The 24159-nt window shown below is 37.2% G+C and overlaps 1 protein-coding gene across 1 annotated transcript in view; it reads right to left on the reverse strand.

Moving 5' to 3' along the window:
- S1PR1 (sphingosine-1-phosphate receptor 1) overlaps nucleotides 1-21037 on the reverse strand; it is a 43081-nt gene extending 22044 nt beyond the window's left edge. Inside the window, exon 1 of the mRNA XM_081025755.1 lies at nucleotides 20863-21037. The gene's annotated coding sequence lies outside the window, so the exon portion shown is untranslated. The remainder of the gene's footprint in view (nucleotides 1-20862) is intronic.
- Nucleotides 21038-24159: the final 3122 nt, after the last annotated feature.

Consider the following 24159-nt stretch of genomic DNA (forward strand, 5'->3'; position numbering starts at 1 on the left):
AAGTTGAGTTTCTTCCTGGCCTTTCCCATTTTCCCTCACCTGTTATCTTTCTGTGCTTTACTGTTTTATGACATTAAGGAAGATTTATTTATACATTAATTCAATACACAAACATCCAGCACTGCATATAATGCTAAGAGGATGAAATCCCTGGTTTTCACATGCTCACAATCTTGGAGGGATAACTGAGAAATAAACCTATACGTACCACCCAGCATATTAAGTTGTGTGGTTCTGTGTCCCCAGCTGATCTTGCATTCTTATGCACCCATGTTCTGAAAATGTTCCTTCTTGCTGAGACTTACTAGAACTTGGTACCTGAGCCTGAGCTGTCTGAAACTCGAAGTCAGTAAAACCTCTGTAGGTATAGAAATAGAGCTGGAAAAATTCATTTCAAAACTGCAAGCAGTTTTCTGGAGAATTTGACACTCAATACATATTTGAGTCAGATTTTTCTTTTATTCTTGAAAAACCATCAAAATGTGTCTTTAGGTTATGCAAACGGAAAGTTAAAAATCCAAATCAGAAAAGGCCACTTTTGAGAAATTGGCGTTAGAGAGTGAAATTTCTATTGCCACAAAGTAAAAACAAACAAAAGTTACCTACATAGTATCTCCACTTCAGTATTTCAGGGATCTCAGACTTAACATAACTACAACAGAACTCTTGATTTCCCTTTACAAAAATCTATGTACTGCGCAGCCACCCTCCACTCTCTCCCATTTTCCAGGTCTCAATAAATGATACTGTCAGTCATCAGCAACACTTTGATTGTCCCTTTCCTTTACTGGCAGATCCAATTCCCTGGCAATTCTAATACCTAAACACATCTCAAGTCTGTCCTCTTCTCTCTTTTTCCACTGTCAACTCTGCATCCGAACTGTTACCACCTTTCACTGAATTACTACAGTAGCTTCTTCAACTTCCTCTCCTGCTCATTTTCACTCCATTCTCCTCTTAAAATCCAGGAGATTATTTTTTTTCCTCTTTAAAATAGTAAGTTGATTTTTTAAATTAATAAACTTTATTTTTTAGAGCAGTCTTAAGTTCACAGCAAAATTGAGGGAAGGTACAAGGTTCTCATGACCCTCTGCCCTGTACCTGCACAATCTCCGTCACTATCAACACCTCCCACCAGAGGGGTACATTTGTTATAATCGATAAACTAACACTGACACACCATCATCAATGAGAAGTCAATACTTTACATTAAGGCTCACTCTTGGTGTAGTACATTCTATGGTTTTGACAAATGTATAATGACATGTACGTATCATTATAGTATCATACACAATAGTTTCACTCCCCTAAAAACCCTCTGTGCTCTGCCTATTCATCTTTCCCTCTCTACTAACCCAAGACCCACTAATCTTTTGACCCCCTTCTCTAGAATGTCATATAGTATGTAGTCTTTTTGGATTGGATTCTTTCAGTTAATAGTATGCATTTTCATATTCTCCATATCTCTTAATGGCTTGACAATTCATTTATTTTTAGCAATGAAAAATATTTCATTGTCTGGATGTACTATAGTTTATTTATCCATTAACCTATTAAAGGACTTTTTGGTTCCTTCCCAGTTTTGGCAACTATTAATGAAACTGATCTAAACATCATGTGCAGTTTTTTTGTGAACATAACAGTTCATTTTGAAAAATACCAAGAAGCACAATTGCTGGGTCACATGGGAAGAGTATATTTAATTTCATAAGAAACTCTCGAACTGTTTTCCAAAGTGTCATTTTGCATTCCCCCCAGCAATGAATGGGAGTTCCTGTTGCTCCACATCCTCACCAGCATTTTGTGTTGTCAGGATTTTGGACTTTGGTTATTCTAATAGGTATAGAGTGGTATCTCATTGTTGTCTTAATTTGTAAATTGCTAATGACATATGATATTGAATATCTCTTTATATGTTTACTTACCATCTGTATGTCTTCTTTGGTGAAGTGTCTGTTCAGATTTTGGACATTTTTTAGTTGAGTTGTTCATTTTCTTATTGTTGAATTTTAAAAGTTCTTTGTATATTTTGGATAACAGCCCTTCATCTGATGTGTCTTTTGCATATATTTTCTCCTACTCTGTGGCTTGTCTTCTCATTCTTTTGATAGTATCAAGAAATTTTTAATATTAATGAAGTCCAGCTTATCAAAGTTTTTTCTCCTAAGTCATGCTTTTGGTGTTGTACCTAAAAAGTCATCACCATGCCCAGTCACCTAGATTTTCTCTATGTTATCTTCCAGGAGTTTTATAGTCTTGCATTTAACATGTAGGTCAATGATCTATTTTGTGTTAATTGTTGTGAAGGGAGGAAGGTCTGTGTCTAGATTCATTCTTTTGCACGTGGATGTCTACTTGCTCCAGCACCATTTGTTGAAAACTATCTTTGCTTCATTGTATTGTCTTTGCTCCTTTATCAAATATCATTTGACTATATTTATGTAGCCCTATTTCTGGGCTTTCTCTTCTGTTCCATTGATCTATTAGTCTTTTCTTTTGCTAGTACCACATTGTCTTGATTACTATAGCTTTATAGTTAGTTTTCAAATCAGGAAGTGTCAGTCCTCCAACAGGAGTTTATAAAAAAAACATACTTTGTGTTTTAAAAACAAATCCTTCAAAGTCTTCATTTTGTCCTTAGAATGAAGTCTAAAATATTTAAGAAGGCCTCTAAGACCCTCTGCCAACCTCTCCATTTCTGTTTTCTCCTTCTTTCCCTCCTTGCTTGTTATTCTTCCTGTGTTTCTCTAAATGTGCCACGTTCCTGTTCATCTCAACACCCTCACACATGCTGTTTTTGTTGCAAGGTGTATCCTTGACAACTCCGTCCCCAACTGACCACCCTCCCCTGCACTAGGCTAACTCTCTTTTTCATCCTGTGGGTTTCAGCTTAAACATCACTACTCCAGGAAGCCTTCGCCGACCCTCCTGACTGGGTCAAGTCCCTGCATTATAGGCTTGCATTTCATTTGTATTCTCGCTTTCTCTTTCTTATTTATGTATTTGTGTATTTATATATTTATTTATTTTAGCACATATTAAATCACAATTAATTAATTCTTTGTGTAGTTGTTTTGCAAGATGGGTGTCCCTATTAGATTTTATGTTCTATAAGGTGAGGGACTTCTTGTGGTCTCCCTGCCACAGTGCCTTTTCACACGGCAAGGTGTCAGTAAGTACTAGTTGAGCAAGTGAGTGATTGAAACCTCTCGCCCATACCTACATAGCCAATATACATTGGAACTATATAAGTATATCCCAAATGAGATCTGTCAGTCTTTTCAATACTAGAATTCATTAACAAGAATATAATTCATATACAAAGAGTCATTTGTATGTATTTGTCTAGTAATTAGGTAACATAAAGAGACATTTTATTCTGACTTTCTTGTTTGTAAAATGACAATAGTTATAACAAAAAGTCAGATAATATTCCTTTCTTTTCCTCTGAAAAGAACATTCTGCAGAGAAAATAATTATTCCCAACTATAATGCTATCATTCAACCTGTTGGGCCTGGTAGAAAACAATTCCTGAAAAGCCCACCAGCCAGCCCTTTGTTAATTATATAAGGAGCAGGCACCTCTGCTACTTAGGTGATATTTCTGCTACAGTGACAAAAGAGGAAATTAGTTCATGAATGGTTTTCTTTGTTCTAGCTTTACTTTACTCTGTGATACCTTTTGTACTTTCCTTAGACATATGAATGTATAATCCTCAACAAGTTAACTGATCTTTCGAGTGAGGACACCACTGACTCTTATTTTTAATAAGGATTACACTTAAGTAGGTATTATATTAAAATGCAGTTTCAGAGGAAGCCTTTAAAGTTTTATTAAATATTGTAAGTAACTTTGTGAACTATGAACTTGAGAAGGTAGACTTTCAGCCAGCTCCCATTCTTGGAATTGTTCATGGAACAGGAGGTGAGAATAGGTTCCACTGGGGCTCAAATCTCGTGGGAACTCTGCAAATAGCTAAGATTATGGTTCTATAATACACATTCTTTTTAAAAGCTATCTTTAGCCCAACTTGTAGACACAAAGAGCAGACTGGTGGTTAACAGGTGCTGGGGGTGGGGTGGGGGGAGAGATTGGGGAGATGTTGTTTAAGGGCACAAACTCGCAACCTGAAGATGAGTAAGTCCTGGAGATCTAATGCACAGCACAGTGATTATGGTCCATAGTACTGCATTTTAAACTTCACAGTTGCTAAGAGACTAGATCTTAAATGTTCTCACCACAAAAAAGAAATGATAATTATGTGACGTAATAGAGGTGTTAGCTAACACTACTGTGGTAATCATATTGCAGTATATATAACCAACACATGTTACACCTTAAACTTATAAAATATACGTCAGTTATATCTTAATTTTTTAAAAAAAGTTATCCTCAATAAGAAAATATGCTAAAGCTTTAGCAGCATTATGAATAACTTCTAAATATGTTTCTATTATGTAATTGGGGAGTATAGAGATAGATTAACTTTTATTAAAATAGTTTATTTATCATTCATCCAGTCATGAAATATTTATTTAAAACCAAAAATGTACCAGGTGCAGTTCAAGTTACTTAGGATATATTAGTGAATACAACAGAAAAAGCCCCTGTAGAGATTATATTCTAAAAGGGGAGACATTTAATTAACCATCAATGTAATAGTAAGTAAATTATATAATATTAATCCATTCAAAATATTTTTTGAGTACATGCTAGAAGCCCAGTAGTAAACAAAACAGGCAAAGATCTCTATCTCTATCAGTCTACTTTCTAGCAAGGGGAAGTAGATAACAAACATAATAAATAAGTAAATTATATAGTATGTTAGAAATAGTTGAAACTAATATGTTTAAATCCAAAACAGGAAATGGTCAAAATATATTCTTGTTTTCCAAAAGTTTCAAAGGTCCTGCATACTCTAACAGTAAAAACTGCTCACTTGTTACATAAGTTTTCTGCAAAAAAGTGTCCAGTTATAAAATTTCTTGTATTAATAGTAGATATACTCATTCAGTTATTGATCCATTTATTCCAAAGATAGGTATCAAGTGCCTATTTGGCGCAGAAGATGGCAGCAAACAGTACAGACACAACCCTGGCCCTCACGGGCAAATATTTTATACTCATCCAAGAATTTCATGGAGAAGAAGTGGATCTGGAAAAGCACGCATCCGCATGGCACATTTACCCTAAAGTTAATAAGTACTCTTTAAAGACTTCTTTTGTGTTTTTTGTCAACCAAAGGCACCTGAAATCCAAACCAGTGTTTCTAGTTGGAGGGATGAAGAAAGGGTAATAGTCCTTGCTGCTGCCAATATTATTTGGTTTTCACTGTGAAAAGGAAAACTTTCCTGCTTCTTATCCAAAATGCGTTAACTGTCATGGAGGGAGGTGTCAAGGGATAGCTGTTCCCAATAGCGCACTCCTCAAGGCAGACTGGTGAAGAAACATAGTTTCTACAAGAATTTAAGAACCATCTCTGTGGCCTCCTTTCAACCCTAGGTTCGTGTTAATATTCTTTATGTCCCAGTGTCCAAATCGTGGAAATGATTTCAAAGAAGAAAATGTACCGTATCCAATATCTTAATACGTCATAAAAGGCTCCCAAGACTTTTGTGGTAGAATCAGTTCTTTTTTCTGGCCTATAGACTCTTCTCTCTTCTCCTGGTCCTAGCACCCCACTTTTCTTTTGGCAAACCACCTCTCTCCATTCAACACGCCAGGACTACCAATCATGTGACCTAGCTCCCTTGGCCAAGCAGTGTGCCTGGGACCTCAGCCAGGCCAGGCTGATTCTTCTGGGATTTGAATCTTGAACAGGGTGATTCAAGGTCGTAAAATATTTGTAGCCAAGACTTTTTGATAGAGGAGCCCTGAAGAAATTGTCCCTCATTCTTGCCATCTAGATCCCAAGCTTAACTAAGCTATCACATATATCCTTCCAGTAAAATCCAATTTTATTTAAATATGCCCGAATTGATTTGTTGCTTGGGACTGAGAGAATGCTGATATACCTACCTATATAAATAGATTGGAGAATGTAATTTTTAAAATTATTTGACCTCTTAAAATGTATTTCTTGAAAGTGGCAAAAAATGAGAATTCTTTTTTTTTCTTTCTTAAGAGTCATTCAGAAATTCACTCCTCATGGCACAAAAGCCCAGTTTAAATATATGTGCAATGAGCATAACTTTTCTCAATGTAGTGAGAAAAACGTATTCTTATTAAAAAAATACTATTTTTAAAAAGGAATTATAAATAGGTTACCTTTTTATGTAAAACTGCTAATGTTTAAATAAATATTGTAATGAACATAAACGCCTACCTCCAAAATGAGATACAGCAGAAGTAAAATGAGGCACTGTATAGCTGTATGTGGGGGCAAACAGTCTCTTTATTAAAAGTGCCATATATGTATATATGTGTGTATAGACACACACAAATATTTACATCTGTACAAAAACAATATCTACTTATTCTTCATCTAGGCATCCATTCTTTGAAGAAAGTTTAATTATAATTGGAAATATTTTCATTCTGATTACTTGTCAGCTTCTGACCACTTCCTAATTTATGAAAAGAAAGCAAACCAGATCCAGGTGCAGCTTTTTCAACATAACCTTGACCACTGGCTTCTGATTTTTAAATCTCTGGGCTGGAACAATATTTAGATGTAACCAGAAAAAATTTGCAAACTTCAGGATACAGTATTGATGATGAAAATATGGCCAAATAATAAAAAACAACACTAATTTGATCCTATATTTTCCAGATAGTGCTTTATGGTTTTTCAAACTGTTTTGCATACTGTACTCTTCAGGCTCCAAGCAGAAAATAGAACTTAGTTGAGGGTTCAGTGAGGAGAGCTCAGTGAAGGGACTACTTACAGAGGTTATAGACCAGTTAAGGAGCAAACCGAGGATGCTGAGCAGCCCGAGGCGAGCCAGGGTAGGAAGCTATTACTTCTCCTAGAACCTAAAAGGTAAGGGGTAGAAACTGTGTGTTACCAGAGCCCCGTGAAAAGTTACAGCCAAGAAAGAGGGACCAGCCAGCTGCTGCCAGAGATGTGGTACTGAAGCAGTGAGAGAAGGCAGAATTATTTTGCTCCTTCTTTCTTCACACCTTCTAATCCAGTGCTTAAGCCAACCAGAAGCCAGATGGCAAGGGAGTCCTGGAAATGCAGTTAATAGGAGGCTGCAAAGTCTTAAAGCACAGAGAAGAGCAGAGAAGTGGGGCAAATACATCTGGGGGGAAAAACAGAGAATAACCAGTCACGTACATTAACTCAGAATAGAACAAGCTCAGAGAGATTAAGCACCTGATTAAATTTACACAACTCATAATCCCCAATTCGAGATTTAAATACAAATTTCCAGACTCTCCAAAGCCAGTGGTTTTTCAGTATGCTTTAGTTAATGGCTTAGTTGCTGATGATTGGGAAGAATTGCTTGGGTCCAATATACTGTTTTGTTTCAAAATGAGCTATCTCAAGAGGTCCCTAAGGAGTTCCTTTGTTGCATCTCTACCGTGGGAATTTGGCCCACCAGGCAGATTTTCCAATCAACCTGGTGAACAAACAGTGCTTATGACTGTCCTGCCCTGGTGAGGTCAATAGAGAGAGACACTGGGAGTTATGGGGGCATTAGAGAGGAACAGGCAGCAAAGAGGAAGCCTGATGGCTGTCAGAAACACCCTGGTGTGGGCAAGAGCTTGACCAGAGGAGGCAGCCGGGATGGGTTTGAATCGACCCTCTCTCTCACTCTGGGGTAGCAGGTCACTAATCTGAGTCTCCATTTACTCATTATTGGGGTAAAAATACCGACCTCGTAGGGCCGACATGAAGACTAAAATAACATCTGTAAAGTGCTTAGTATGGTGCTTGATAAATAGTTCTAATGAACAATTTCTACCATTTATTGGGCTCTTAACATGCTATTGCTATCCATAAAACAGACTTAAGTGTTCAATAGCCCTCATTTCAGATGTGGAGACTGAGAATGACTTGCCTGAGATTGCAGAGCTGACATCAGTGTGGAGATCTGAATTTTAAAGCTTCTACTCTATTAGACAGTTCCAGACAAGATGGTGTTGTCAGTAGTTTTCCTGGTGCGTTTCAAGCCAGAAACTTTAAAAATATGCCTAAACACACTTTTTCTCAAACTCTTCGGGGTTGGTGCAATGTTGGGGAAGGTTATACACCTTTTTCTGGCTATTGTTCTGATCAGTTTGGCGTGTCCATTGTTGACATTTCAGTGCTAGCATCAGCAATGTTACTGTTTTTTAAATAAAGCCCAGTTTGCCCTTGAGGAATATGCCTTTCACCATGGGATAATTGGTTTGGAATCCCAATGCCATTATTTATCATCACGTGGAGCTGATTTGCAAGGAATATAGCTTTGATGCTTGAGGATTGGCTTTGCGCCAAGAAGTCATTGTTGGGGATTCTGGCCGTTTGATGTTAAGATGCAATCTGCTGAGGAGCTGACTAGGCCTATTAATAGGAGTTCAAACACAGTGTCACAAGCTTGCTAGTGAGGGCCTGGAGAGAGAGGCCTGAATAACAATTCTGAGAGCCAGGAGGTGTCATTGGACAGGACAGTGTGACCTCGACACCATGATAAGAACTCACAAGGCATCTGAAACATGCCAGCAGTTCCTCTCCACACCCACACTCCCACAAATTCACTATTTTGGGCACTGACATAGCATGATATGCCACAATGAGGTGTCTGTCTTTCCCACAGGATAGAGCTCCTTAGAGACAGGGATTAGGTCATTAATTCAAAAAGCATTCATGGAGTGTCTCTTGCCACTGCCAGGCATTGTATGAGGAGCCAGGAGCCGTATTCATCTTTGTACCCAGCACCTCTTACAGAGGCTAGCACATGGCAGGCATTTAATAAGTGTTATGGGTAAAATATTACTAAACACAAACATTGCGGTTGTTTGAATGTGCTATTTCCTCAAACTTCGCTATAATAACCAAGCCTTTTGAATTAAAAAAATCAACAATGTGTGGTAAATATGACATAACTATTTAATACATTTCTATTTATCTTGTGGTTAAAGGCTAAAGCATTCCAGTTGATCAAATATTTTGGTTATTAAGAGTTAAGTCCATATTTGGTAATATCAACTAGAAAATAAACTCAATACCTAAACAAAACATAAATCATTCCTTGCTGATTAAAAGGTGATGTGTACCTCATGGCTATCATTAAGGACCCATTTATCACTGTACAGGTGCTAGCTATGCATTGGGCTAAGAGCTTGGATTAATAAATGCTCTCCCTCTTACTGACATTTATTTTTTATACTCAATTAATGATACATAATTATGATGAGACCCCCCCAGGCTACCATCAATCATTTAAAAAAAATCATTAAAGAAGAAAAAAGAACCCTGAATCAATGAAGGTTGTTTGTGAAAGCAATGGAAACTGACTAAATTAAACATTTAAAAAATTCATTTGAAAGATAATGATCAGTTCTTTTTTTAAAAATTAAAGTTTATTGGGATGACAATTGTTAGTAAAGTTACATAGATTTCAGGTGTACAATTCTGTATTACATCGTCTATTAATCACATTGTGTGTTCATCATCCAGAGTCAGTTCTCCTTCCATCACCATATATTTGATCCCCTTTACCCTCATCTATTACCCCCTTTCCCCTTACCCTCTGGCAACCACTAAACTATTGTCTGTGTCTGAGTTTTTGTTTCTCATTTATCTGTCTTGTTCTTTTGTTGTTTTTGGTTTATATACCACATATCAGTGAAATCATATGGTTCTCTGCTTTTTCAGTCTGACTAATTTCACTTAACATTATAATCTCAAGATCCATTCGTGTTGTCACAAATGGTCCTATTTCATCTTTTCTTACCACTGAATAGTATTCCATCGTGTAACAGTTCTTAAAAGGGACAGTTGGAAGCCCAGGTTCATAAACAAATGTCTGGAAATGAGGAAGGTTAAGCAGAAGGAAACACAGCACAGGTCTTGCCACAGGAGCTGTATGGATATGCTGTCACTGGACCCTGGTCGCCACTACCCTTCTCTGAAGAATGTCTCTGCGACTTGAAGCTGGAGCCCACATGGGCTTAGCAGAAGTCATATGACCACAGTCCAGATGCCAGGGTATTGGGGGAGGAATGATCTGGCCCCTTGAAATTCTGTAGCAAGAATTTGGGCTCTGCCTCCCATAAGCCTTATCCACCAGGGGAGTCAAAAAATGCAATGTCCATTATATAGATTGGGGGATGTTAAAACAAATTTAAACTATATTGTTTGTTATACATACCTTATGGTAAAAAAACAAATCTACAGAAATATAATGCGATAGGATAAAAACACATGTCAATAAGGACATGGTAGGTTGAATAACATTCCCCTTCCCCCACAAGATAGCCATATTCTAATCCTTGAAACTTCTGAATAGGATGCTTCTATGCCAAAAGGGACTTTGCACATCTGAGTAAGTTACAGATCTTGAGATGCAGAGATTAACCTGGATTACCTGAGTGGGTTCAATGTAATCACAAGTGTCCTTATAAGAGGGAGCAGAGGGATCAAAGTCAGTACAAGGAAATGTGATGGTGGAATCAAGGGGTTGGAGAAGTGTGACTAAGGGATCATGAGCCAAGGAATGCAGGCAGCCTTTAGAAGTAGGAAAAATCAGGGAATAGATTCTCCCCTGGAGCCTTCAGAAGGAAACAATTCTGATGACATCTTGATTTTAACCCTACCGTATAAGACCCAATCTTGGACTTCTGATCTACAAAAATATAAAAGAATAAATTGTTCTGTTTTAAACCACTAAGTTTGTGGTGATTTATTATAGCAGCCATAGGAAACATTCACAGGGTTAAGAGAAAATCCTATTTAAACTTTGTAGTAAAAAACAGAATTCCAGATAAATAGGAAATTCCAGAAAATGGGAGATAGAATACAAAGACACTTCATGCTCATTAATTGCAGTTATTCATTATCGTCAATGTGGCTTATTTTACTTTTTCAGTCATAGTCTTTGCAAATGGGATCAACATGGTGGTATTCTGGACACAACTGCAAGAACCCATATGTTCCTATGACCTAGGAATGCATCTACCAAGCATATAAGAAAGAGAGTATATCTATTACCAAATATAATGTGAGGACAAAAATTAGAAGGAAAAAAACTATGAACTGTGCTGAAATGTCACTGGTTTGATGAACTTTCTAATATCATTAAACTCTTCTTTTACAGGGGTTAAACTTACAGAATGTTCAACTTTGAGCATGGAAGAGAAACAAAGCAGGGGTAAATACTTAAAATTCATATATTTTTAAATAACTCAATAAATCATAGAAGTTTACAATGAAACATTATTAAGAGAGATATAGTCTTTTTAAAGTATGTTTTAAAATATTTTGTAGTTTAAAACAAGATTATTTAAATTAAATTTAATAAACTATTTGAGAGAAGAAGTCTTCTCATTATATAACAAAATATCTCCCTTTCATCCCCCCTGAGCAATTAATAAAATTTTTTTCTATCCTTAAGAATTCCTAGACATCTTATGATAACGAGTCTCCCTACCCCTATCCAGTTTCCCTCTCAAATAGAAACCTATAATTCTGATTTTTTATCCAGTGTGATATCAAAGCACTATATTAAAATCAATATGGCCACAGAAGGTAAAACATATTTCTGGAGGCCAGGTCTCTCCCCTCATTTGTCTATGAGCCCTGGTTATATGAGTATGTAAGGACATCAAAACATCCTTTTACCACCAATGGCAACTGAGCTAAGAGTAAACACTTTAACGCTTAAAATAATTCTGTCATTTCAGTGAAGTGACAATGGAGGGTTTAAGTTTTTAAGAGTAATTTGAAAACTAAATACAATGAAATATAATATTCTGTTATATAAAGAAAGGCATATCAGTGATATAAATGTATCACATAAAGTGAAAACAATGTTTAGCACTTTTGAAAGAAAGAGAATAAGTTGATAGGAAATGTTCTTTACTTTACATTAGTAATTTGTTTTTGCATAAAAACCAATTCCGGTTTTGTGTTATCCTTTCCATAACAGGTAGGTGAGATGGATCAGTTTTTTATCCCTGTTCTTTGAGTTTAACAATTCCATATCGTCTTCTCTCAGACACAAACTGGACATCTGATTCAAAGAAAAAAATTAAGTTACATTTGATTGACTAAGTTCCATAAAACTCATTAAGTTATACCGTGGCTTTAAAGAGTCAAAGCTAAGTGTTATTCTCTCCAAATTGTACCATTTTGAAAAGCACCTAATCACATCATTGATAAAAATCAGTTTACAAAAAATAAAACAATCATTCTCATTTCTCTAAGCAAGGCTTCACTCAAACAACGTTTTAACTTTTAATGGATCTTGGAAGCAATAGTTTAGCTTTCATGAAATTATTACACATTGGTATATTTTAATGAAACGTAGATAATTACTTTCGATGGCAGTAAAGTTAACGATTTATATTGCCATGTTATTCAACAGATCTGAAATTCCTAGAATTAGAAAAAACCTCTGGGTATGCTGATTCTTGTTCCTCAGAGTTGAGACTTAACTCTTATTCCAGAATCAATTACGTGGGAGGCAGGCAATATACATTAGGAACATGAATTCCATTGTGGGGTAAGGCCTGGAATTGAGTTTTGCTGTTAACAGTCTGTGTATCTGGTGCATCCAGAGGTAGGCCTGGGTGCAAAGAGCCTCTGATTTTCAGCATTTCCTGCCAAAAATCTTCATCTTGGCCTTCTAGCCTCCACAGCTATGAGAAAATATCTTTCCTTTGGTTAAGCCAACCAGTCTGTGGTATTTTGTTATAGCAGTCCTAGCAAATGTATATACTAGGGATCCTTTGAGGATACTCAAAGGGCTGCTGTCAGTAAATACACTGAGACAACAAGTTCAATTGGGATCATTCTGGACAAATCAGGATTAATAGTCAAACTAATGTTAAGCTCTAGGGTAGTCTGCACCAAGGAGAGGATGGGAGAAAGTGAAAGGCATTCCAGACTAAGGGAGCTCTTGAGCATCAAACAACCTGGGTATGTTTAAGAAATAGCATAATGAGATTTGTGTTTTTGGAAGACCACTCTGGTGGCATGTGGTAGAGGGATTGTTCGGTGTAGAAGGAAGCTGAAGCAGGAGGCTATTGCAAAGGCATTGGAAGAAGATGAGTGTCTGCCTGAATTAAGGGAGGTACAGTGAGGGTGGCGAGAGGAAACAGATGCAAGGGATATAATAAAAATAGACCCAATAGGACCTGGTCACAGAGTACACGTAGGGGACAGGGAGAAGGCAATACAACAAGTTTGGGCTTGGGTTACTTAGTCAATGGAGATGCCATTTACTGAGATAGGAAATAAGGAGAAAGATCAAGTTTGAAGAGGAACTTATAGGTCCATTCTTAAAATAGTTAATGGTGGCCCCAGGTATAACATTTTTAGGTTCTGATTCTAGAATATGGAATATAATAAAGTTAGAGTTGACTAAAATTAGAATTTGAAATATTTTTACAAAATGGAATAAATCTCCAACTCTTCTTTGAAAGATCAATTAATTTAAATAATTAGTAAAATAATGTACCAACTATGATTTTATATTACTCAAAATTACTTCTAGAAGGTAATGATAACTCTAACATTTAAACATCTTGTATTATTTAGAAACCACGAGAACACTTACCCTCACTGGAGATGTAGGCTATCCATGCTCAGTGCAATGTTTGGCCATGTCAAGTTTGGGCTATTTGTGTGGCAGGAAAACTTAGTCAGTCAACCTTGAAAGCAGTTATTCACTTGCTTCTAGGATGATCAGTCATTGAGATCTTCCCCTTTTCATGACTCATCAGCTTTTCAGTAACTGTATTAATAGGAGTCATTGATTCATTCAATAAAGAGATATAATAAGCCTGCCTGCTCCCTAGAAGGCACTGATAGGTGTGGGGAACATAGAGTTAGACATAGGGCTGTTGTCCTCAAGTTGCTCAGCTTTTCATGAAGGAACCAACAAGGAAATTGATGATTTCAGATAGCGTGGCAATTGCCTTAATAGAACTATGCACAGGGAGCTCTATCATGAATTAGATAAGAAGCAGGGTTGCTTCTCACTACCCCAGGCCTACCATATACTCATATTATAAAGAATAGGCTTTATACATTATCATATTTCTTAGTGGGAAGACAATGCTAATGTATAAAGTTGGTTAAGAAGTAACAATATAGACATGTTATTTGAAGATATAGAGCTAACCACTAGCAGAACTTGATAGAAAAAGTTTCAAGTGATTGCCTCTGGGAAAGAAACTGGTGATGGGGAGGGTTCATAGGTGGCTATCTGCCCAGAGAAGATAGTCAGACAGGTTGGCATGGATAAGATGGCCTGGTAGAAAGTGTAGAAGAGAAAGGTGATGGCAGAGATTTGAGCAATGGTTTACTTTGAAAATGTTGGAATATTAGGAAAGCTTAGTGAGAGACAGAGAAGGTCACCCAGAGAAGCAAGAGGAGAACCAGGGTCATGGCATTAACGGATCCAAAGAAAAAGAGAATTCTAATAAAAGTTGAGATTAACAGTATTCAGTGTAGCAAAGGAATTAAGGAAAATAAGGACTGAGGGGGCTGAATCCTTCTCTGCTTTAGTAAAAGGCAGTTAGAATAGCAGATGAGCCTGAAGAGCACTTGACACAATTCCCCACACATGTTAAAGGTAGATAGAAAAGTCAAGTCAAGAAGACAATGTGAAGATACTGATGGAATAGAACTCGGAGTAAAGATAGAAAAAAGTCTGAAGTAAAAGGAAAACAGGGCCATGGCTGCATGAGAAGCTGACTGCCCAGAGCCAAACACTTCCTTTGACTCAAGTCCCAGAAGGCCTTATTAAGGAGGATATATTGAAAGCACTTTATGCCTCAAATTGTGAGTCACAATTATTCTGCAGTGGAATGTGGGGAGGTGGGGTAGCTTTCCTTTAAAAAACACAGATTATATCCTCCTTCTGCCCAACCACTTTCTGTAACTCTTTGCTGCTCACCCAATACTTTCTAAGCTTCTTCTCTTGACAATAAAGAGAATCATTAAATTGGCTTTGTCTCAATATTAATTTCTGATGTTCTCAAACGAAATCCACACTGCCTCCCCAAATTTCTTTTAATTTCCCCACATCTGCCCCTTTGCTTGTATGATTTCCCTTGCCTAGAATCCTCCTCCTCTGTCTGGTTCTTCAGTCGCCCAAATTCCCAGTGCTTATATCAAGCGTTATCTTCTCAGTGAAGTTTTCCTTTACAGTCCAGTTCCTATAACAATTATTTTGGGCTACTCAATTTGAACTCAGATTTCATCTCCTATTGTTCAATAGTATACCTTCTTTAGATTATAAGCTTCCTTAGGGCAAGAAAATCTATATTTGTAAAGCACCTAGCATAACAATGTTGTCAAATTGATGTACTTTTAAATTGAAGTATCTAAGTGCAGAGCTTGATGAGTTTTGAAAAACATATAAATCTGTGTAACCACCCACCATTCTAATCAAGATAGCATTTCCAGCATGGTATCTTGCAAAATGTGCTCAGGAGACATTAGGCTCACTATAGGCAGGATCAGGAGAATTCATCTCAAATTTGAGGCCTGTCTAAAGGGGTTGTATCATCTGAGGTCAGATGGAGTGAAAAGTCAAATACTGAAGTCGGGGGCAGCAGGGACAAAGTCTGAGCAGGTTTGGGATTGTGCAATCTTGTGTGTTATGCAGGCAAGGTTCAGTGACCGGCAGGCAGGGGCACTGGGGTGGTGATGCCAAAATCAGCTTAAACTCTCCAGCTGGGAGAACTTGCCCTCAAATCCTAGAAAGTTAAGGGTTGCAGTATGTGGTGTTCCTGCCTTGGGTCTGAGGTGAGGAGATTTCTGGGTGATTCTTATTAAAAACATTTGCTCAGCGCCTGCCTGGCTGCTGATAAAACTGACATCTTGGCTGACCTGTATTTTGCTGTGTTATGTTAGCAAAACATCCCACTCAATTCCCCAAATGAAAATTGCATTTGACAAGAATATGTGAAAAGGCTGATGGATGCATCCCAGCAGAAGACGTCTCTATATTCTGCGATATTGCTTCTACCTTACATTTCAACAGAGCTGTCCTTTGTCAAGTATCAAAGGGCTCAGAGTGCCTACTGAATGTGTCCACCTGGCTGTCTATGCAACACCCTGAACGTAATGAGTTCTAGGCAGAACCCTTTTTCCCTCTCCCCTATCTAGTCTTCCTCATTACAATAAATGTCACACAATTGTTTACACCAAAGTCCTAGGAGTCTTCCTTGATTCTTGCTTTTTTCTTCATACTCAACATCAAGTCCACCAAGACCTGCCAGTTATACCTTCAGAATATATCCTGATTTTGTGCAGCACAAGGTTAAGCAGGCAAGGTGTGGGGCCAGATTGCCTGGGTTTGAATCCTCATTCTAACAGTTGCCTGCAGAGTAACCTGGACAAGTGCATCAGTTTTCCCACATGTAAAGTGAAGATAACAATAGCATCTATTTCATTAGGTTGTTTGTAGAAATAATGTTGACACATATAAAGTACTTGAAATTAAGCCTGGATGTACTAGGCGCTCAATTAAAGTTGGTTAGTACCATCTTTCAATCTACCATCTTAATCCAACCTATCTTCTCTCACTTGGATTACTGAAACCATTAACCTCCACCCAGTTTCCCTGCTTTTGCCCTCTATCATCTATACAGCTACCAAAGTGAACTTTTAAAAACACAGGTCAGATCAAGCCATTTACCTGTTCAAAATCCTCTAAGAGCTTCCTACTCACAAAAGAAATATACCAAGTTCTTACCATGGCCAAAAGGGCCGAGGCTGATCTGGCTTCTGCTGATAACTCACCATCTACAGCTCCCTCTTTGCACTAGCTTTACTTAACTTGTCCCTTCCTACTGTTTCTCAGATATGCCAAGTCCTTTGCACTTGCTGTCCCCCTTTCCAGGCCCATTGCATTAGAGTGTCGTCACGTCATTTCAGCTCACCCAGGTACACAGCACTGAGTTGGGGACTATAGGGAAAGAGAAGAGTAAAATGTGGTTCTCTTCTCATGGATTGTACATTTAGCTTGGAGAGAAAATACCAATAGACACAGAGCACCAGCAAGCTTAATAGTTGTACCTAGTATGAAAAGCACAGTAGATACTTAAAAATTGTAACAGGTGTTATTTTTATAAATTTAAATGACAGTTAATGAAAGAAGTCAATTTATATTTTATACAATGCCCAAAGGATCTAGTGTAGGGATCTAATTTATAGATAAGTGATCTATACGGATATGAATAAGTTGCTTATTTTAAAATTTAGCAGATGAAGAAGATTCCCCATTTCACAGACTATGATTATTGGAACAACACAGTCTCTTTTTCATTTAAAAAATAAACCACATACTTGTACTTCACCTAATTATCAGCATTTTCTCAAGTACATTGGTCTGCTTTCCAGTTAAGAACGAAGAGGGAAGAACAGGTTTTTAAACATGAGTCTGTAAAGGGCTCACAGGAAACTGCCTACTTAGTCACTCGTCAGAACAAGCCTCGCCCTTCCACATTTTGTTTACTCTTTCTGCGTTCCCTATTTATTGTTTTAAATTGATTTTCCATTACTTTAGTGAGCACCATGTTCCAAGCAAAGGTGGGAAATTCAGTTCATACACTCACTACCAACTTAACAGTTTTTCTATCAGGAGTTATTTAGTTCGAATAAGGGGTATGGCAGAATAGAAAGGATTCAGTAGAACTGAGGCGCTGACACGAGCATTGGGAGGGGACAGTCCTGAAAGAGTGCTGTTGCTCTTCCATGGCCCATCCCTGTAGTGAGGAGGCGGCGGGAAGAGCCAACAATACACCCTGGGATCTTTTCAGTGCTTGATATGAAAGAAGGAGTCACACAGGATTTCTCTTTGAGGTATTAAAAACAAAACAAAACTGACATGAGCAATATCATTACCTTGGTTTAACTGATACTTGAAAAGTAGACTCTGTTTTCATCATTTCTTGAAACTAAGCTCTGATGTGTCTTAGCTACAACCTATGAATTGTGTTTTAGCTCCAAGCTATGAGAAAACTCTAAGAAAAAAATACAAGGAAGAATTAAGTGTTCAATTTTCTTTCTTTAGTGTCTTTGCTTGCAAATAAAATTAGCATTCAGTCCTCTAGAAGAAGTGAGTACTACTCATATCCCGCTTAGGTAAGCCAAATGACATACATGCTTATTTAGAAACCAAAGGTTCCTTTCACTTTTACTATTTTTCCACACGAAAGCTTCAAAGGATTTTAGAATATTTCTCAAATAGATGGAAATTGGCTATGTAGGTACATGAGAAATAGGGTTCTCTGGTTAATGAACTTGAAGGGTTAATATTTTTCCAGTTCTTTAAAAGATTATCAGATCCAAAATAAAATATACAGAAAGGATCTTCAAAAACATTGTCACCAGTATAAACTAGACAAAACATTTGACAAGACAAAGACAACTTGAGCTGTAACACATACAAAACTCCCAGCTGCCACAATATTCCCAGCCGGCACAAGATAACAGGATTCCATTCCTGTGATGTGTGGGAGTTAATACGCATAAAAGAAAACAACAGCTTATGGTTAGTAAAGGCACAGTATGAAAATTTACGCATCGTATTATGCCTGACAGGAAGATAATGTGGATCAGGTTTAATCCACTGAGAATTTACAATAAGGTATATGGTTCTAGGCTCTGTGGTACTAGGCTCTGTGGAACTGCGTCTCTCCTAAGCTATGAGAGTTAAACATGCAACATGACAAGCCAGAAACTGAGATATGGAAAAGAGTCACCCGCCCCTTCTCCAAAACAATATAAAAAGTCCTAGGCTATGTGGCATAGAAGAAAAAGATTAATATATAAAGGCATACACATTAATAAAGAAAAAATATTGACAGGGGATGATGGCCTGTTAGCTTAGTTGGTTAGAGCGCAATGCTCGTAATACCTGGGTTGCCAGTTGGATGCCTGCATGGGCCAGTGTGAGCTGCGCCCTCCACAACTAGATTGAAACAACTACTTGACTTGGAGCTGATGGGTCCTGGAAAAACACACTTAAGAAAAAATATTGACAAACTTCACAAATATTACAATCAGATTAAGTGCATGTAATCTTGAAGGAAGTGATAACATTGGTTTCTCAGGTATGCCGAAGTGAAGTGACCTATCAGAGAAGATGCAATCACAGAGCAGAAAGCTTTGTTTCATTCCCTTGAAAAATACACATTGAGTGCCTCGTAGGTATATATCATGCTGCTGTATGTGAAACACTTTAAAAAGTTAAAAGATGTGATTTTGTGAACTGTTCTAGGGTTTGCATTTTTACATGCATGTGTACTCAAACCTCAGAACTATTTTAAAACTATTTTTAGTTTTAATCCTTTTAAATATATGAGAAAATTAAAATGGTAATGTGAAGTAATTGCTGAACTCATCTGGGCTAAAAGCAGTTTATGGAAGAAAAATAGGTAGTGTTGTTTGTATGCACATGTAAATGAGTATACGTTCAAGCTGCATGTGCATATGTGTTGAGGGGGGCAGTGTCCAATTTAACTGAGCAGATTACCTCTCACCTCATAACTGCTGCCTCTCACCTTCACTTTTTTAGATTATTTGGCCACATATTTTGGTGAATGGAGAGTCTTTTTTTATGTTCTTTCAAACATAGGCTTGTTGGTGAACTTCACAGATCACTTGCTTTTTAAAATAATTTCAAAAGGACAATAGCTTTTGAAACTAGCAAAGTTTCAGTCTGAGGAATGATGAATAATTATATTTAAAAAGTTGAGTATCACCTTCACTGTTGATGTTTACAGTGCATATGGTACCATGTAGTTAAACTCAAGGTTTTTATGTGTAACAACTTGGATCACCTATAAAATATGATTTAACTGAACTTTTTACATCTAGTTTTCCAAATCATTATACTGAATGAAAGAAGCTAGACCAAAAAAAAAAAAAAGTACATGCTTTATGATTACATTTATAGGCAATCCAAAGTCATCTCTAGTGACAGAAAGTGGATCAGTTGTTGCCTGGGAGAAAGGGACACAAAGAAACTTTTAGGGTGTTAGAAATATTTGTTATCTTGATCACGTCGATGGTTTCACAGATATATACCTAGGTTTAAACTTATCAAAATTGCATACTTTAAATACATGCAGTTTATTTTATGCTAATTATACCTCAAGAAAGCTTTAAAAAAACCCAATGTTGGCTTGTCAAATTATTCCTGACAAATGAACTGTCATAATATAACTACTACATGATACACATATATGGGAATTATGGTGAAAAATAAAAATAAAACCACAAACATCTGATTGGAGGAAGACAGGTCTTCTTTTGATGTTGTATCTGGAGGTCATGTGTCTAGTGACTTATCACTTTAAACTTTCCTAGCAATACTGAACAGTTTGTTTTCATCACCACAGAACAAATAACTTTCCAAGTCCTCATAGAACACTGTTTCCTATGGTCTCTCAAGAAGCTAATACTAGATAACATTTCATAGAACTGTAGCTGCATAAACCCTGGAACTGATTTGGTAGCTTTTATTGACAAGGGTGGGGAATGAAAAACAATGATTCAAGGACAGGAAAGACAGTTTGGTACCTTCTCCTGATCATTAATACTGAAAAGAAGAGAAAAGTTTTTCAAAAGATAGGAGTTTGGTGTTTCGAGCACTCTTGCTATCTATCGTATACTACAGCCAAAGTAACATTTCAAAACTGCAAATCTGATCATGTTTCTGCTTAAAATCATACAATGGCTTCAGACTCACCACTGCCTTTAGGAAAAGTGCTTAGCAAGTTTTCCAGCTGCTTCAGGATTTGGCCCTGGTCCACCTTTCAGCCTCAGCCCATCTCTGTCTCCCACTCAATCTACAGCATTCTGAATGCCTGTTGTACCTTAACTCATCAAAGCCTTTTCATGTTGTAATGCAGTTTGGTTTCTCCAGGAAGCAGACGCCGGCACAGTTTAGTGTTCAGGATGTTTATTAGGGAGTGCTCTTGAGAGCAACACCCATGGAAGGGAGGGGGCGGAAGCAGGATTGGGAAGAGGGAGAAATCAAGCTGTGATGCAAGCCCGACAGCCTCAGCCTACCGTGCTAGGTTCTGGGAAACCGAAATGGCCCATCAGAGTTGGCTGGTATGTACACGACCTTGGGTGAGGCATCTCTCTGTAGCTGAGGCAACACCAGACAGAAGGCCGGCACTGCCAGCACCTGGGACAGTGAACCCTTCCTTAAAGGGAAATCTTTGTGGGGCATTTGTATGTCCATCTCACCTTGGCATTTAACTTGCGTGAAACTCTCGTTTCCTCCACTTCACCTACGTCATTTCTGCCCCTCCCTCAGATCTCAGTGGAATTCTCACTTCTTCAGAGAGAGCCTCCCAAATTCTCTAACATGGTTGGCTTCCCTACCAGGTTAAACTCCCCACATTTCTTTAGTGCCATCTTGTCATAATCCTTATCATACTTCATTGTGATCGGTCATTATTTCTGCTTTCTTCCTTACAGTGGTAATTCCACGAGCACAGAGGTAACTTCAGTAGTATTCACCCCTGATCCTCAATTCCTACTACATTGTTGTCACATACTAGGTACTTAATTAACATTGACTAATAAATGAACAAATTCAAGGTTTAAAGAGAACTGCAAGAAACAAATGCTATTATGAACACGTCTGTTTTGGTATACTCCCATGTGAAGACTCGTTGCTGCATGATGTTGAAGGAAAAACTTCATCGAGGCTCTATAATTAGACTGCCGAGTCCATCAGTCTCAGCTGAATCACATTCTAACTGTGTGACATTGGATAATTAATTAATCTCCTTAAGCCTCAATTTATCTGTAATAATTATCTGTAATGATCTAGTATCTGTAATAATATAGTAGCAATAATAGTATCTTCCCCATAATGCTACTAGGAGGATTTGGTGATATAATCTATGTACAGGGTTTATCATAGCTCCTGGAAAATGCCTTTTCCTACCTTATGAGCTTTCTATTATACTAGTATGAAGTGATCCATCAACTCAAAAAACACCTCCTGAACAAAGTTTTCCTTTATTTCTTCCATGCTACTCCTGTTTTTAACATTTTTACCATAAAACCATTTACATACCTGAGGTGTTGTTCTATCCCCCTGCGTTACATTTCCCCATAAGACTGTGACCGTCTTGATAGCAGGTTTTCTTTATCTTTTGTATCTGGCATATTCAGACATTCAATAAATGTTGGCTGAATTGATTTGAATTAGAAGAAAAACACCAAATGTCTTCAGAAAGACACAAATAACAAAGGGACTTAGGTAATCTGTGATGTGCTCACAAACAGAGTAGAATTTAATAAGCTAGAAGTCAAATATTTTCTTTTTAATTGAAACATAACACCTATAGAGAAAAGTGCCTAAAGCATTAGTGTACTATATAATGAATTACCACAAAATGAATATGGGACCACTAACCAGGTCAAGGAATAGAAAGAACATTGCCAGAAGCCCCTGTTGTGTCCCTTCAAGTACCCACCTTTATCAAGTATTTTCCCTTATCCAAGAAATCTTATTTGATCTTTTGGAACTTAAATTTTCTCTGGGAAAACAATATCCGTTCCACCCTGCTTTCTTTATGGGTTACCATGACAGTTGATTGTTAGTCATTTACCTCCATCCTTTCACTGGCATGTATTTTCAAATTCTGTCACCTTCTTAAAGACATACATACATATAGCACCCCACTTCTATTCCTCTATAACTCTCATTTTTGGGGGCTCCACTTCCTCCTTTGTCTCCTTTTACTGTGTGTCTTCTGTCTCCATATTCTTCCAATTGAAACACTTAACCCAGGACTGGGAATCATCAGACCTCTCTTCTAACTCCACCACTGTTAGATACATGCTTTAAAAAAAAATCTTCAGCTGGAATTAGAGTTTTGATGAGTACTTCAAATAAGATCCAAATGTGAATTTTTTATTTAATTCAGACTTTAAAGATTAAGAGAACATAATATATGAAGATGGGTCAATAACATATAAAAAGATGACAAATTTAGAGACAGAAGACAGATTTACTTTTGAGGGTGCTAGGCAAAAGAACATGAAAAAACTGAAACTACTGTCAAACCCAATAGGGTTAATACTAAAAGGTGTACTCAGGGTACATATGTCACAGTGATAACACTACTACAGAAAGTTTTAAAAAGTACAATTAACTGAAAATGCTATGTATTAGTCAGTTTACAAGGAAGTAAATTACTAATGAGAAGAACAGACTGCTCTGGAAATGTCTCATTTCTTTACGTGTCACTGAACTTTAGCTTTTTCTTTTTTTCTTTTCTTAACGGTTCTTTCTATTTCTTGTCAACCTTATGTCATTTAAAGAATTGGTATGTTCTGAGACTGATGATTATAAGACCTTGCTTGCAGGACTTAAAGTGCTTCTCTTACATTTTTTTTTCAGTGATACAATTATTTCTTGGAATTCTTTTCAAAACATTTTATTTTAGTTTTCCATTACGGTTGACACACAATATTAGTTTCAGGCATACAGCATAGTGATTAGACATTATACACTCTATGAAGTGCTCACCCCAATAAGTCTAGAACCTATCTGAAACTCTACATAGTTATTACAATATTATTGACTATATGAGTATTCCTTATACTGTACTTTACATCCCATGACTATTTTGTAACTACCAATTTGTACTTCTTAGTCCCTTCCCCCTTTTCACCCACTCCCCCAAAGCCGTCTCATCTGACAACCATCAAAATTTTCTCTGTATACATGAGTCTGATTCTGTTTTGTTGATTTTATTTTTTAGATCCTACATATAAGTGAAATCATATGGTATTTGTCCTTCTGTCTGACTTATTTTACTTAGCATAATATCCTCTAGTCCATCCATATTGTTGCAGATGGCAAGATATCATGATTTTTATGGCTGAGTAATGTTACATTGTATATATGTATCAATTTCTTCTTCATCCATTGAACTATTGATAGACATTAAAGTTGCTTCCATATCTTGGCTATTGTAAATAATGCTGCAATAAACATATGGATGCACAAGTCCCT

This window comes from Rhinolophus hipposideros (genome assembly GCF_964194185.1).
Source record: "Rhinolophus hipposideros genome assembly, chromosome: 19".
Taxonomy (NCBI): domain Eukaryota; kingdom Metazoa; phylum Chordata; class Mammalia; order Chiroptera; family Rhinolophidae; genus Rhinolophus; species Rhinolophus hipposideros.